We start from the raw sequence: 17107 nt of genomic DNA, 5'->3' as shown, positions 1-17107 counted from the left end.
GGTGGCTTTACTTGTTTAATTAATTAATTAGCTAATATATATATATATATGTAATTATGTTATTCCTTTCGGTCTTATTTATGTCTTTTTTGACAAGTTTTTCAATTTTTTTTATATATGTATTTAGAAAATTTATGAAATATTAAATAGTTTTTTTCCCCTAAGTATACCCTTTATCTTCAAATATATTTATATATTTTTCAATATTTTTTTGAAAAATTAAAAAACTATTTTAAGAGGGAATAAAAAAATATAATTAGAGTAGAGCGAGAAATTAATGGAATTTAAATAGTTTTTAAAATGAAGGTAATTTTGAAAATTTTATATAAATTTTTTTTATGAATTTAAAATCATTAAATAATTTAACATAATTTCTTAATGAGTGTGAATCAGTTAAAGTGGACATGTAAATATTATTGGAGAGAATAGAATATTTATTTACCGTATAAAAATTACTTATGCTCTTAACATAAAAAATGAAAAAGTAACTAATTAAAATACTGGAGAATTTTTTTTTTTGGTATCATCCCGTCCTCTTTCATTACATAAAGTCTCTCATGAGACAAGAAATCTGTCGCAATAAGAAGACACAACAACTTCATTCTTTCATTCTCCTCGACCTTCCTAAAACTCCAAATTAACCTTAGCATGATCACCCACTAACTTGCATCCCTTTGACCAAACACAATCTTCCACTTTCTTCCCTTTACAAATAACATCTTTAGGCTTTGAGTTCCAATGAGCAAGAGCCACATTTAACCCTCCTTCCATCAATATTGTACAAAACTGCTTTTAACTCTTCATGAACCCGGCCAATTTTCTTAATTACTACAACATAATTTATATTATATTTCAGAATTTTATTCATATGTTCAATAAATAAATTGGAAAAAAACACTCTTCAATATGGCTAACTCGTAATAGAGTTTAAGGTAACTTAGATAAATTAGCATTAAGTACAAACAAATTAAATTTTCATTCTATTGTATTAGCAATGAGATGTATAAAATTCTGTCCAAGTGAAGATATTTGGACTCCTTTCAACAATGGCTAGCTATTTTTGTAATCATAAACTTTGTTTGGAAATCAAAATATTTATATAGTGATTGGATTCAAAAAGTAGAAAGGAAAGTAAGGGGAGGGAAAGGAAAGGAAAGGAAAGGAAACCTTTGTTTGAATAGACAAATTTTATAGAGGTAAAGGAAAGGAGGGTTTTCTAATAAATCTTGTTTGGTTAAGGAAGAGAAAGAAAAGAAAAGAAAAAAACCCTATAATAATATGATTTACCAATTATACTTTTATTATTAAATAACAAATTACTTATTTCTATTTAAACACATGCATAATAAATATCTCAAATAAATTCACACTTTAAATTTTTTAAATAAATATTATAATTATTATAATTATAATTATCATTATTATTTTGATTTTGATTTTTATATTTTAATTTTGTCTTTTCTCAAATACCACCATTTATTTTTCCTTTGAAAATATATCATACATTATTTAAAGACCAATTCCTCCTACAGCTTTATTTAATCATCACAAGATCACTTTATCATATTGTTAGTAAACCTATTCTAATATTTTAATTCATAGCATAATAATCATGTTGAATTAGATAATTATTAGTTTTTTTCTCACTCAAAGACAATTTTAATTTTATTTGTACTTCGAATAAAATTTGGATAGTAAGGAATTCTATTGAGATAAATTTTTCTAAGGATGAATTGACAAATAATAAAAAAAAAAAAATACAATATAAACAAACAAATAAACAAATAAGCAAACAAAAAAGAAATACATAAAAACAAGGGTCTGCAATGGGTGTCATATGAATAGTTGATTAAAATAAAATTAGATTGAAAAAGTGAAAGAAGAAACTTATAAAGTGGCGTTTAAAAAAATTAATTTAAAAAATTAAGGGTACTAAGGTCTTTTAAAACATTTTAAAACTTTTAGAGGTTCTCCTTCCCTCGGCATGGCAAATCAAAGGGCCAGAAAAAGTGGAGTTTTGGAGTATCAAAGTTAACACTTCCTTTTCCTTCGTTAAATTAAAAATATCTATCTAAACGAGGGAAGGGCTTACTTTGACCCTCCAAAACCTTCTCTTTACTTTCCCTCGAAGGCCCTCAATCCAAACATAGCATTATACTTAAAAAATTCTAATCAAATTTATTAGATAATCTTTAATAGGAATATCTAAAAGCTTTATATATTTTTTTCCTCGTTAACATATTGTAATAAGATAAGGGTTTTATCTCAAAGAACAAATTCATTGTTGATAGTTGGATACAATTAATCACAAATTTAAATTCAACTTAATAATGTTCATTTTTTTTTAATGATAAGTTCAATTTCAATGATTATTAAAAAATGATTCAACTTTAATCATGTGGATTTTATCCAAATAATATACTTTAATTTGCCTCTTCTCAAATACCACAATTTATTTTTTCTTTAGAAGTATATCATACATTATTTAAAGATCAATTTCTCCTACAGCTCTACTGGATCATCACAAGATCACTTTATCATATTTTTAGTAAATCTATTCTAATATTTTAATTCATAGCATAATAATTCTGTTGAATTAGATAATTATTAGTTTTTTTTGTCACTCAAAGAAAATTTTAATTTTTTTTTTACCAAAATTTTCTTTGTACTTTGAATAAAATTGGAATATCAAAGAATTCTATTGAGATAAATTCTTCTAAGAATGAATTGACAAATAAAAAAGACAACATAAATAAAAAAATAAACAAATAAGAAAATAAAAAAATACATAAAATAAGTATCTGTGATGAGTGTCATGTGAATGCTTGATTAAAATAAAATTAGATTGAAAAAAATAAAAGAATAAGCTTATGAAGTGGCATTATGTAATTAATATAAAAATGAAGGGTATTAAGGTCTTTTAAAAAAATTAAAATTTTTAGGAGGTTCTCCCTCCCCAGGCACCCCAAATCGGGGGGCTAGGAAAAGTGAAATTTCGGAGGGTTTCGGAGTGCCAAAGTTAACCCTTCCTTTCCCTATGTGAAATTAAAAAATCTATCCAAACAAGAGAAGGGCTGACTCTGCTCCTCCAAAACCCTACCTTTACTTTACTTTCCCTAGCTGGCCCTCAATCCAAACATGGCAATAATGTTTTATTGTAAACAACCACAACCTAACGGGATCCCGAAGGACCTAGCTTAGCCTTTGAATGGCCAACTCTCGATTATTCTAGTTGTCTAATGAATTCAAAACAAGAGCATTTGTTGTTATCAATAACATCAAGATCATTTCTGCATGCTAAACAATATTGTTCCAACTGAGAATCTGACTTAGCAGAAATTAAGAGAGGGTAAGTTGGTGTACCTTTAGGAGAGATACCTTTCTTCTTTGAGGAGTGTGGAGGCTGAGCCAAAAAACTTGCATCTTCATTCCATTTGGAAGAAGGTTTTTTCTATCTGAAGCTATAACAAGTAGACACTGGTGGTGGAATGCTCTCCTCCAGCCCTTGGATAGACACTTCAAATTCCATAAGCGTTTGGGCCACGCTACCAAATCCTACCTAAGTGACTTCTGCTAAAATAGACTCCTCCATAAGAGGATCCTCCGAAAGGGAATCCTCGATCTGGTCTACCTCAGCTTTCTCAGGAAAAGGACAGCTGGGATCTGGGGGGGAAGGAGTCAAATAGAAGATATTGGCCTTGGGAACCAAAGACCAATTTCCCAGGATAGGATGCCACATGAAGCCTGGGGGAATGGAGATACCCTGAGAAGGCCTGGATGTTCCCTTAAATAAATTAGGAAGGACCTCATCAGACTGATCTTGGTCGGAGAAATGATCAAAGGGTACTAGGGCAAGATCGTGAGGGTGCCTGAGCTCATTGTCTGCTTGAGAATGCATAGAAAAGGGTTCAATCCTGTAAAGCAGGCCCTGAATAGAGCCCACTAATGGCCTAGCAAGCAATGGATCAATAAGATGGGCTTCTGCATGGGCTGGGCAGATAGTAGGGCTTTGAGTGGAGCAAAATCCACTTGGGCTAGCCCATTCTCCTCATCCAAAGAGCGCTTAGCCAACACTATAGCGCTGCCTGTAGATCGAGAAGGAGAGTAAGTTGTATCTCAAGATTTGGAACGCGACATCACATGAAATCTCTCCCTTTCTCCTCAGGATTGAGCTTAGAGGGTAATCTCAGCCGTACCTTGCAATTGAGACTCACCAGTAGTACTGTCTTTGCCTTGTGATTGATTTGTTGAATTTAATCCTGAAGTGTCTCACGATCGAGATTCACCAACATGCACATCCGTTGAAGCGGTGTATCGAGATAGGCATTTGCAATGGAATACATCGTGCGCGGGTTTTGGCGAAGAAGAACGTAATGCATCACCTTTAACATCCACTCCTGGCTTGACAGTGAGGTACGCCGATCAATGTACGACCATTGACACAGCTGTAGGTGGTGGCTGCGAAGGACCGCTAGTCGTGAAGCTGTTCGGGGAAAGACCAAAGGTCTTTTGGAGATCCACACCGAGCATCCTCGATGACTAAACTCTGGGTTACCGAGCACCGGTAACCTTTGGAAACTCAGTGGTAGCCGAGCGACCATCGGCATCAACACTAGGGAGTTTACCTTTTCCTTTGACAAATGCTGGTATCTTGTGCATGACCCGTGGATGACTTGAGGAAACAGAGCAGCTTATTGGAATGATAAATCTGTAAGGCCTTTGGTCAAAGATATGGATAGCCGATTGCCGTCAGTGAGTAGGATCGGGTAGCATCTCATGCCAATCCTGAGGTCGATATCCATTGGGAATAAAGATAATGGCTGGAGATGAACGAGAGTATTGAGTGTGGTTGTTGAAGCAAAATGGTGTCGCTAGATTGTCACGAGTCAATCAATGGTCTTCATAACCTCTAAGACTACACTCTATCCCCAGCAGTGAAGAAGAAGATTCTAGATGTGCCTTTTGGTTAAAGATCGGGATAGCATATATTCGGTCAGTGAGCACGACCGGGTAGCATCTCATGCCAATGCTGAGGTCGATCACCATCGAGAATGAAGTTGATGGTCGGAGGCGAACGAGAGCACTAAGTGTGGTTGTCAGAGCAGAATGGTGTTGCTGGATCTTCACGAGCTCACCAACTTTCATGCCCGACCCTTGACCGAGTATGTGGCAATCGCCGCATTATCCCTAAGTATGTGACATGTACATCCACCATTCCTGAGGCAATGCAAAGCAAAAAATATCCTGTAAACATCTATCACGAGAAAATATTTGAATATATATATATATACATGTGTATGTGTGTGTACTATTCAAAATATAGCACCAAGAAACAAAATGTCAACTAGAACATAGAGGTTCGATAGTGCTAACAATAGTAAGAAAATACCGAAGTTAAACATTTATTACACACTAGTGGATCCACTTAAAACAATGTCTAACCTTAGAACACCCTCTAGTGAAATGATAAGATAGATGGATGGAGCCAAGTGCAAACTCTAACACGATATAACTCTATCAAACACCACCTGAAAAAAAAACTGAAAATAGAGCTGGTGAGTAACATAGTTACTCAATAAGTGGTTAGGACAGTTATACGATGTTTACAAAAGAGAATAAACATTCTTCAACAACAATTTTTACATAAACATCATCATAACACGAACGTAATAGATAAATAGATTTGATGTATAATAAGCCTCTGAGATCACTCGTGCGGTGACACCCAGTGTCTCAAATTTAGTGGGGTAACCACCCACAACCAATTTAGGTTCTCTCCGTGCTCCCTGAAAGAGTAACCTATGTCAGCCAGTCAACCACCCCGCCTCTTATTAGGTCGGACTATGGAGACCACTATTGCAGTAGTCGAGTCATAAACTTGCCATCACCAATATTCAAAATACCACACAAGTATAAATAATTGCAATCAACAATTTTATACAACTTCACCTTTCAATATAACACATAAAATATTTAAAAGTTTATATGTCATTCCCAATCCTGGTTTGTAAAGCCATGAGAACATTCATGATAAGGATATATCATAAAACCCGATAAAGAAGCCACTATAACTCATTTTAACAATATAAGAAAATGGTTAATTAAAACATCATAAAATAGGAAGTAAAGTTATTTGCATCCAAATAGTAAAACCATTTTAAAACATAAGTAAGGAAGATATCCACTCATAGTACTCAAACCCTTAAGTCTAAGAGCTTAGATGTGGTACTCCTCAGCAAGCTCCTTGCTCTTGGTTGAGGGTTCCCCACCTAAGAGCAAAGCCAACTCAATGCAAATTAAACTAAAAACATGCATGTATGAGAGATATATGCACAATTTGAGCCCTATATGAAATACATAAAGGATTCAGAATGGTTACGGGCAATAAAACCTTGTCTAAACACCTTACAGGCTCCTTATGGTGTACTTACAGCTGTAAGTACTTGATAGAGGACCTTACGGGTAGACATGGCCACCGTTCAGGAACCGCCAATTCTGGTTCGAAAAAACCTTTGAACTAGAACCGAACTGCCTAGGCAATGTTCTTAGCGGTTCGATACCGGTTCGGTTTAGGTTTTGGTTTTGGTGGTTTGGTTCAACGGTTCCTGTTTGACGATTCAAATGGTTCAGGCTATTTTTTTTTGCTATGCCATTTACCTCCATCGTCCGATGAGTGAAGAAAGTTACAGTGATTCCATCCTGTCTCAGAAGGAACTCCTCAGAAATCAGAATGATCGGAGGTAGCAACCATGATCCCCTTCTCTACCATGTCAAAGATATCTGAGATCGAGCTACGGAAGAATCGTCTCTAGTAATCCATCAAAGATGAACTCTAGGCCATCTCATTGCCGCTCAAGCTTGCTACTCCCCACCTTTTCCACTATTAGGTCGGGCTTCCACATCTGTAGATCGATCTGGTCTACCGCCCTCGGATAGAGATCTAGGATTAGGGTTTAATTAGAGGGGATTTAGGATTTTCAAGTCTTCAAGAGAGGGCCGGCCAAAAGAGAGAACAAATACATAAAATAAAAACTTAATCAATTGGTTTAATTTAAGTGTTCAGACCTAACCTAATCAGACGATTCACATGACTCAAAGTCTCAAACTGTCAAACCTAATAAGATATCATAAGTCATAACATTATTTTGTATAATATAATAATATATATGTAGTTAAGTAATTTGATATTTTGAATCTTTTGATTCAAGTGGAACCATCGGTTCCACTGTTTTTAAATTTTGAAATCGGAATTGAACCTTATATGAAGGTTCTGGTTCCAGTTTTAGGACGGTTACGATTTTTCCTGTTCTGGTTTTGATTTTTAGCGATTCGGTTCCACGATTTTGGTTCAAAATGGGCACGTCTACTTACAGACATACTTACGGTATGTTTATGGCTATAATCCCTTGAAAGAGAGCCTTACGGGTATCCTTACGGGCTGCTTATGCCCGTAAGCCCTTATAGGCTGCTTATGCTCGTAAGCCTAGGCTGTAAGCCTCTTATAGGCTGCTTATGCCCATAAGCCTAGGCCATAAGCTTCGTGAAAAAGTTGGGAAGGGTCCTTATGGGTATCCTTACGCCCGTAATGATCTGGGGAGCACAAAAATAGGCCAAATAGGTGAGAATTGCGCAAGAACATCAAGGGAATACAATCATACGATATTCTAGACAAATTTTCTTTAAATCTAGCTGGGACAATCTTGAATCTAACCAAGAAATCATCACTAATAAATGCAAAAAGAATTTATAGATCCACAAAACCCTAGATCTAAACTACAATATCAATCGACAAGAACTCCTCATGATTAACTTAAAAACCATGAACTCAAACATATAGATTATAAGATTTTAAAGATCTAATACAAAAGCATTGGGGAATCAAGAAGGTTGAGAGAGAAAATGCATCATGATGCTAAGATCAAGAAAAAGATTATGAAATGACAAGATGACGATCTTACCTTGGTTCTACAATCAAAGAAGAGGAGAAAATTAAGCTTCTTGCTCCATGATTTCTCCATAAAGATTTAAGGAGGAAAAGATGATTAAATAGAGAATTAGGGCAAGGTTTAGAGATTTGGGGTTTTATACAACTAGAAAAAAAATTCCCAAAACAGCCCCATTCTCTATTAAAATTAAAAAAGCACAAAATTACTATAATACCCTAGAACAAGACCTAAGTTAGATGGTGGATATTAAACCAACGGTCTTTATAACCTCCGAGACCACACTCCATCACCAACAGTGAAGAAAGAGATTCCAGATGTGGATCCAATCCATAATGCAACGATCTTTCCTATCGAGCCAACTTCCGGCGACTACTGTTCGAGACGCATCACACACTCTCCAAACAACGATGAACAATAAAGCTCAGTGATGTCGGCCACCTATTTTATGGTCTCAGCGTTGATGCAAGAGATCAAGAAAATGTCACCACGGAAGATGACCGCCTTGCCCACCTTCGGAGAGTCTAGCTCGGATGCCAAGATGGCCAACAGAAGCTCATTAGATATGAAACCAGAAACTAATAAGACAATCACCATAGTTTGCAAGTCTTGCTTGGCCTTGATGACATCTAGGGACATAGGAAGAGAGATGATGAAATTTTGATGAGGAGGGAAAGCGTAGGTGAAGGGGAGAAAGCAGAAGATGGTGGTGCATGAGGAAGGGCGAGGAAGATTTGGGAGAGTGAGAGGGTTATGTTGTGACACAGAGGGAAAGAAGGGCACCGATGAATCTATTTTTAATGATCAGCTAGTGAACAGGGGGCCGGATGACACATTAGCGGGTATTTTAAGAGAGGACAGCAGTGCTATTGATCAAGTGGAGGAGTTGCCAACAAGGCGCATGAGTGGGTGAATGAAGAGAAAGAACTCATGTTTTGAGGAGTTCGTTGTGGATGTCCAGCGTGGCAAATGAAATAATGGGAAGGGACACCCATTGAGTGGGTTAGTTATAAACAGGTGGCAAGGGATATTAAAAGGGAAGAAGAGAGAGCAGAGGGGTAAAGCAAGAAGAGAAATTAGCAAGGCTTGCATTCTGGTGAAGCTCCGGCGAGCATCTTCGGCGAACTCGGGAGGAAGGAAACTTCAATTTATCTTACTATTTTCTTGTATTAATTCCTTTGCATCTACAACATTATCAGCTTATTGTGTTGAAATTCTGCTTTTTCTGGATATATTCTATCTATTTGAAGTAGAATTTCATTGATCTAGTAAGGAATTTGGATCTGGATTATGAATTCCTTGCATATTGAACTGAACTGAATTGAAATTTGTTCAATAGTTTGAGTTCATTACAGATTTGGTGCTTTCATTGATTATTGGTGATTCAACTCACCTAGATCATAGCTGAGAATACTCATTTAAAGGATGTGGCCACAAAGATGGATACCTTGATTTCTGTTATGGACAGCGAGAAGAAAGGCTGTTAGGAGCTATGGATTAGCGCGATGAGCGCATTAAGCTTCTGGAACAATCGGTTTCTCGTCTGTCTCTAAGCTTAGAATCTCATCACATACAGAGTGGTCCATAACAGGTTGAGTTACCTGTATCCCTGATGATCCAACTACCTAGAAATCATGCTTCACATTCTTTTCTATCATCACATATGCGCTCTACTCATTTTGATTTTCCTCGATTCAGTAGCACTGATGTTCTTCAGTGGATCTTCCAAGTTGAGCAGTTCTTCGATTTCTATGACATCAATGATGCTTATCGATTGAAGACTGTTGCTATCTATTTGGATGGGTCGGTGGTTCCTTAGTTTCAGAGCCTGCATAAGAGGGGAAATATTTCTACTTGATCTTAATTGATACGATCTATGGAGGCTGTGTATGGACTATCAGCTTATGAAGATCCAAGCTATGTCTTGTTTAAACTCACTTAGGAGAAGTCAGTTTTCAGCTATTATTCTTAGTTTACAACATTAGCTAACAGGGTGGATGATATTTCTTCTTCAACTTTTTATCTTGTTTTATCAGTGGCTTAAAGAAGGAAATTCAGCGAGATGTGATTCCCTGGAAGCTAGATTCCGTCACTACTGCTTTTATTTTGGCCAAAGTATATGAAGAGAAGTATTTTCCAATTGTGAAGACTTATGTTAGAATGAATACTTTTCCTCCAGATATAGATGCAATTGTGAACAATCACAACTCCACTACTACAGTTGGTATTCCTCCCAAAAGATTGGCCAATACAATCCACGTACTACATCTATTCTTGGATCTTCTAATGTTTCTTCTTCATTCAGGAAGATGTCATTTAATGAAATGCATGTGCGTAAAGCTAAAGGCCTACATTTTAATTGTGATGAAAAATATACACCTAATCATAGATGCCAAAATAAGAGAATGTTATTATTATAATGGAAGGAGAACAATTCAGTTGAAGATGATGGGGACAATGCTTACTTATTGGAGATTGAACATCCACCTGACTGCATTGATGACACTCCTAAGCATTCTTTAGATGTGATAAATAGTGCTCCAGTTTCAGGAACACTTAGGTTCAATAGGAGTATTAATGGTTGTACAGTTACTGTGCTATTAGATGGGGGCAGTGATGATAGTTTTATACAGCCCATAATTGCCAAATTCTTAAAATTGGATGTTCAACCAACTACTCCCTTTAAAGTTTTGGTGGGTGATGGAAACTCTTTGCAGGTGGAAGGGATTATTGAAGAGTTACTTCTAAAATTCAGAACCATATGTTAAAAATTCCTGTGTATCTACTGCCAATTGAGGGAGCTGAGGTTATACTTGGGGCATCATAATTAGCAACATTGGGCCCCCATATGGTGGATTATAAAGCCAGATCAATCCAATTCTTTGACAATACACAGTTTATTACTTTTAATGGTATTCATAACATTGGTCCAATGGCAGCCTCTTTACATCAACTGCACAGATTATAAACCTCAAAATCTATTGCAGAATGTTTCAGTCTTTCTGTCTAGGAACCTGCACATACTTCCCAATATCAGGTACCTTGCAACTCTTCTAAACATATGGTGGATACCGTGTTAGACTTTCCTCCTAATATGCCTGAATTACTGAAACAATTGCTGTGCAAATATCAAATTGTTTTTTTCTGTGCATGTGGTACTTCCTCCACAAAGGGCATTTGATCATCACATACCATTGCCAGATGATGCACACCCAGTCAAAGTTAGGCCTTACCGTTATCCTTTCAGCCAGAAATTTGAAATTGAAGCCATGGTTTCACAGATGCTTCAGGAAGGCTTAATTGAGCCAAGCACCAGTGATACGTCCGAATATGCGTGTAAACCGCAAGTGCACGGGTGTCGAAGTAATAATACCCCGGTGAGAGGGTAGTAGAATCCACAGGGAATAGTGCTTAGAACCACCAAGATTGCTATTTAACTAGAATGAAAATATGTTGAAAGTGATGTGAAAACAAACTCAATGCAAATGAAAATAAGAAAAGATAAAGGAGGCACAAGTAAAAGATAGGAGAGGCAATCGACGATAAATGGGGTACTCGGATATTGATTCGCCTAGGACAATTGTTTCAAGTGCAAGAACCCTCTATTATACTTCCTAATTGATGCAATAATGAGTGGTGGAAATCCTTAATTACATGATCCCAAATCTAAGGTCAACCATGCCTAACTCTATACATGTCCCGGAGGAGAGATTGAATAACCTCTCAACCTCGCACTCGCATAGAATTGCAATGAGCTCTAGAGATTCCAAGTGATAAACCCTATTCCTATGTATAGACCTAACCCTTTGGTCCAGGTGGAAGATCCCTAGCCACAATTAAGCCCTAGGTGCTAAAATCACTTCAACGCTTCATTCTGTTGCACTCCCAACTAAGCCCCAGCGGAAGGTCATCCCTTAGCCCATTCACTCTACAATGGCCGCAAAGAACTCTTGGAACGTAGAGGTAGGATAGATCACACCGGAGGGAAAAGGGGACGCTTCTCTACCTCTCGACTCACCCTCTCAACCCTTTCCAATCTAGCTTTGTCTAACTCTCATGGTGTGTCACTCACTCACAAGAGTTACCAACAAGAACTCTCAACCCTAATGTCACTCTAGGGGAGTATTCATACAATCAAGTCTCCAAGATTGGAACTCACAATAAACATCGATTAATTGAAAGCATAATAAAGAGATTCAATGAAACGAATACATCCTAGGGTTCACAAATACCCAAGTACCCACTAGGGGGTTAGCTCTCCATGGAGCAAAATAAAATAGATAATGAAATCAAAAGTAAAGAGATGCAATCCATGAATGAAAACTCCCTTGTGTTCGTGTCGAAGGTCTTGTGGATCGGCCGCGTCTTTTTCAAAGGTCCCCTCGTCAAACCTAGGGCACACCTTGCCAGATCGGTGCCGATGAAAGCTCCCCCAATAGCTCTCTTCTGAAGGAAATGCGGTGTTGAAGGCCGTCAAACCTCTCCAAAGCCTTGCCAAAGCCTCTCCAAACTCTAGCCGCCGGCGCCTCCAAAGATGGGGAAAGGTGGAAGAAAAGATAGTGGAAAAGATAGAGAAATCGGGGCTGAATCGCGGCTTTTAAAGGGCTGGAATCGGGCATCCACACAGGCGTGTGGAATTTCCACACGCTAGTGTGAATTCTCTGGAATTTTGATTTTTGGCCGGCTGTGAACACTAATTTGCTACATTATTTTACTATAGTACTCCCCAGCCAAAAACACTCCCAAATCCACTTTTCATCGAGGCAACATAAACGGACACACTTTTATGCCGTAGATCGCGTCGCTTCTTCAATAAACGGTTTTATTGGTGAAGATCTTGCTATCATTGCACAAGTTGGGATACGCATATGTGACTGCCTTCATGCCCCTCCAACTCATTGTAATGGTTTGAATACATGGAAGTTGACACACATTCACGTATCTTAGAGCCTGATAAGTGCTTGTGCGATATGAATGCGAAGCGTTCATTCCTTATGTTGAGCATTACTTTTCTCAGGTTTTTACATTAATATGTGTGTTTTTATGTTACTTTTATGCAGGTAGGGTTGTGAGGCCGAGTATGAAGGAAATAGGCAAATGTGGATCATAATACACCTATTTTGGAGGAGATCTTGCTAAGGTTCAAACGCGAAAACATAGGTCAGGTGTGAGATGCTAGAGTGTGTGCCAACCTCCTCGTATTCGAATGAGCACATTCATTTGGAGGGGCACAAAGGTAGTCACACTCGAACATTCTGATTTATGCATATAAGAACAAGAGATCCACCAACGTGCACATCATTGAAGAGGCAAGTGATTCACGACGTAAACGTGTGCCCGTTTGCGTACCCCAATGAAAGTATGGAATTCGGGAGTATTTCCGGAATAGTACTGTAGCAAAACACTGTAGCAAGTACTGTAGCAGCCAGGCCGAGAAATCAGAGAAACAGAGAATCCACACGGGCGTGTGGAAATTATCCACGCCCGTGTGGAAATTCCACAGGGGCGTGTGACACCATACACGCCCTTGCAGTCGCCCGATTCCAGCCCTATTTAAAGCCGATTTTAGCCCCGATTTTGGTATTCTTTTCTCTATCTTTTCCCCAACTTGGGAGAGGGTTTCGGCTAGGGTTTCGAGGGGTATTGGCCAAGGTTTTGGAGAAGTTCTACGGCTCTGACATCGTGATTCCATTAGGAAGAAGGTTGGTAGGGGAGCTTCGATCTAGGCGTATCCTATACCGGACGAAGGAATCTTTGGATGACGAGTAGAGGACTCTCCACAAGACCATCGACACGACCATCGAGGGGGTTTCTTTATGGATTCATTGCTTTTTACATTCGATTTCTTTTGATTGTACTAAGCTCCATGGAGGGCTAAACCTCTAGTGGGTGCTTGGATGATTGTGAACCCTAGGATGTATTCGCTTTCATTGAACTTCTTTATTATGCTTTCAATAAATTGATGTTTATTGTGAGTTCCAACCTTGAATGCTTAATTGTATGAACATTTCCCCTAGAGTGACACTAGGGTTGAGAGTTCTTGTTGGTAACCCTTGTGAGTGAGTGACACACCACGAGCGCTAGACAAAGCTAGGTTGGAGAGGGTTGAGAGGGTGAGTCGAGAGGTACAGGGAGCGTCCCCTTTCCTCCCGGGCGTGATAGATTCTACCTCCGTTCCTCGAGTTCTTTGCGGCCATAATAGAGTGAGTGGTCTAAGGGATGAACCTCCGCTGGGGCCTAGTTGCGCGTGCAATGGAGTGAAGCGTTGAGAGGATCTTAGTATCTAGGGCTTAATTGTGGCTAGGGACCTTCCTTCTGGACCAAAGGGGTAGGTCTATATTTAGGAAGAGATTTATCACTTGGAATCCCTAGAGCTCATTGCAACTCTATGCGAGTGCGAGGTGTTGAGATTGTTCGATTTCTCCTCCGGGACATGTATAGAGTTAGGCATAGTTGACCTTAGATTTGGGACTATGTCTGTGAGGATTTCCATGACTCACCATAGCATTGATTAGGAAGTATAATAGAGAGTTCTTGCACTTGAAACAATTATCCTTGGTGAAGCATCATCCGAGTACCCCACCTTTATTGATTGCCTTACCCTCCTCCTTACTTTTGCTCTCTTACTTGTTGCTTTTAAATTCTGAGAATTGAATCATTACCACACTTATCATTGTTGATATTCCACATAGCTAAGAATCGAATTAAGTGTCTTTACTCCCTACTCCCTGTGGATTCGACCCCGCTCACCCGAGATTATTATTTCGACAAACCCGTGCACTTGCGGGATATAAGCAAGGGGATCTTGTCAAGTTTTTGGCGCCGTTGCCGGTGAATAGGCGTTTAGAGATACTTTGCACTTTGTTTTCTTAGCTATTTACCCTTCATTCTATTTCATATCTTCTTATTCTATGATCATTCTGATTTTCTTTTTCTTTACTTTTGGTGCAGCTCCAGGTTATGACCCGAGGGAATCCATCAATATTGATTGAAGGAGACCTTGAGCTTGAACGTACACTTCGAAGGAAAGGGAAAGAACCTGTACAAGAACAGCCTAATCCAGCTGATTTGGAAGTAGAAGGATCTGACAACATGGCAGAACAAAATGAGCAACAACGGACACTATCCGATTATGCCAGACCTTCAGTGTTGGGGACACAATCGAGTATTGTGCGTCCCCCAATTACAGCTCAGAATTTTGAGCTAAAGCTGGTATTCATCCATATGCTGCAGCAGTCCGCACAATTCAACGGTTTGGCCGATGAGGAACCAAATAGTCACATAGAGAGCTTTCTCGAGGTGTGTGACATGCTGAAGATAAATGGTGTGACGGATGATGCCATCAAATTGAGAGCCTTCCCATTTTACTTAAAGGGGAAAGCAAAGCAGTGGCTACACTCATTACCTAGGGCATCAATCACTAAATGGGAGGAGATGGTAGAAGCTTTTCTAGCCTGTTATTTTCCTCCCGGAAAATCAGCAAAGCTTAGGAATGAGATCTCATCCTTTATGCAGTTGGAATTGGAGTCTCTATTTGAGACATGGGAAAGGTTCAAGGAACTCCTGCGCAAGTGTCCGCAACACGGATTCCCGGAGTGGATGATTGTTCAAACCTTCTACAATGGTTTGAACCCTAGTACAAGGCAACTCTTGGATGCGGCGGCAGGAGGTACCTTAGGTAGCAAGACCCCCGACGAGGCTCGTCAATTGATAGAGGAAATGGGGTTAAATAGCTACTAGTGGAACGCTAGAGAGAAGAAAAAAGTGGCCGGTCTCCATGAAATTGATGCGGTAACTTCATTGGCGGCCCAAGTGGAGAGTTTGAGTAAGAAGCTAGATCTTATAGCTTCGAATAGAGTGGCGGCCGTGACCAATTGTAACGGTTGTGGTGGAGGACATGCTCCTTCCGATTGCCCAATCGTCATAGGTGATGTTTCTTCAGTTGAGAATGTTGACTTTGTAGGTAATGGAATGAGACCTCAAGGGAATCCATACAGCAACACCTACAATTCAGGTTGAAAGAATCATCCCAATTTTTCATGGAGTAATCAAGGACCACATAAGACCATGGGGCCATCGGGGTTCCAACAACAACAACAAGCCCCTCAAGTGGAAAACAGAATTTCAGGTTTGGAAACCCGAATGACGGATTTGGAGAAGCACTTGGCTAGATTTGTTCAATCGGCAAATACAAGATTTGAATCAGTCGAGGCTACACTTCGCAATCACACCGCCTCCTTGCACAACCTTGAAAATCAAGTCGGGGCAAATTGCGAAATCTCTTTCCGAAAGGCCACATGGAAGTTTACCAAACAACATGGAAACCAACCCGAGAGAACATGTGAAGGCGATCGCTTTGAGAAGTGGTCATGAGGTTGAAGGGCGGCTTCAGAGTGAAAAGCCGAAAGAACACGTACCCGAGGTCGTAGAGGTTGAGAAGGGAGCAAACAAAGAGAAAGAGGTGGCACCCCCACCTTTCAAGCCAAGAATCCCTTATCCCTCTAGATTAAAGAACGACCAAGGGGATGACCAGTATAAGAAGTTCCTGAGTTTGTTCAAGCAACTCCACATCAACATTCCTTTTGTTGAGGCTTTGGCTCAAATGCCTAAGTATGCAAAGTTCCTGAAAGACCTATTGACCAACAAGAGAAAATTGGAGGAGAGTGCTTCAGTAGTGCTTGATGCTTCATGCTCAGCTGTGTTACAAAAGAACATGCCGAACAAGAAGAAAGACCCGGGAAGCTTCATTATTCCGTGTAACATTGGCAACTTAGGTGAGGAAATGACATTGGCGGATTCAGGGGCAAGTATCAACGTCATGCCATATACTTTCTTCCAAAAGCTAGGCTTGGGTGAGCCTAGGCCTACTCGGATGACTTTACAATTGGCGGACCGAACGGTACGACATCCGAGAGGCATCATTGAAGACGTACTTGTCAAGGTGGACAAGTATATTTTTCCGGTTAACTTTGTAGTGCTAGATGTTGATGAGGATACAGATGTACCCTTGATACTTGGGAGACCGCTCTTTATGGACTTCCAAAGCATTGATTGACATGGACGGTGGAGAGCTCACGTTGAGAGTCGGAGACGATAAGCTCACTTACCGCCTTGCTGAAGCCATGCGGCATTCTCTCGATTTTTGATGATACTTTGTATTTTTC

The 17107-nt window shown here is 39.0% G+C and overlaps 1 non-coding gene across 1 annotated transcript; it reads right to left on the bottom strand.

The window, feature by feature from the left end:
• Positions 1-15425: 15425 nt before the first annotated feature.
• On the bottom strand, positions 15426-15532 carry LOC120281550. The gene has a single exon (XR_005542687.1). It is a non-coding gene; the product is annotated as a small nucleolar RNA R71 (small nucleolar RNA).
• Positions 15533-17107: the final 1575 nt, after the last annotated feature.

The sequence above is a fragment of the Dioscorea cayenensis genome, chromosome 17, assembly GCF_009730915.1.
Source record: "Dioscorea cayenensis subsp. rotundata cultivar TDr96_F1 chromosome 17, TDr96_F1_v2_PseudoChromosome.rev07_lg8_w22 25.fasta, whole genome shotgun sequence".
In the NCBI taxonomy this organism is placed as follows: Eukaryota; Viridiplantae; Streptophyta; class Magnoliopsida; order Dioscoreales; family Dioscoreaceae; genus Dioscorea; species Dioscorea cayenensis.
This window is presented reverse-complemented; position numbering and strand designations above follow the sequence as displayed.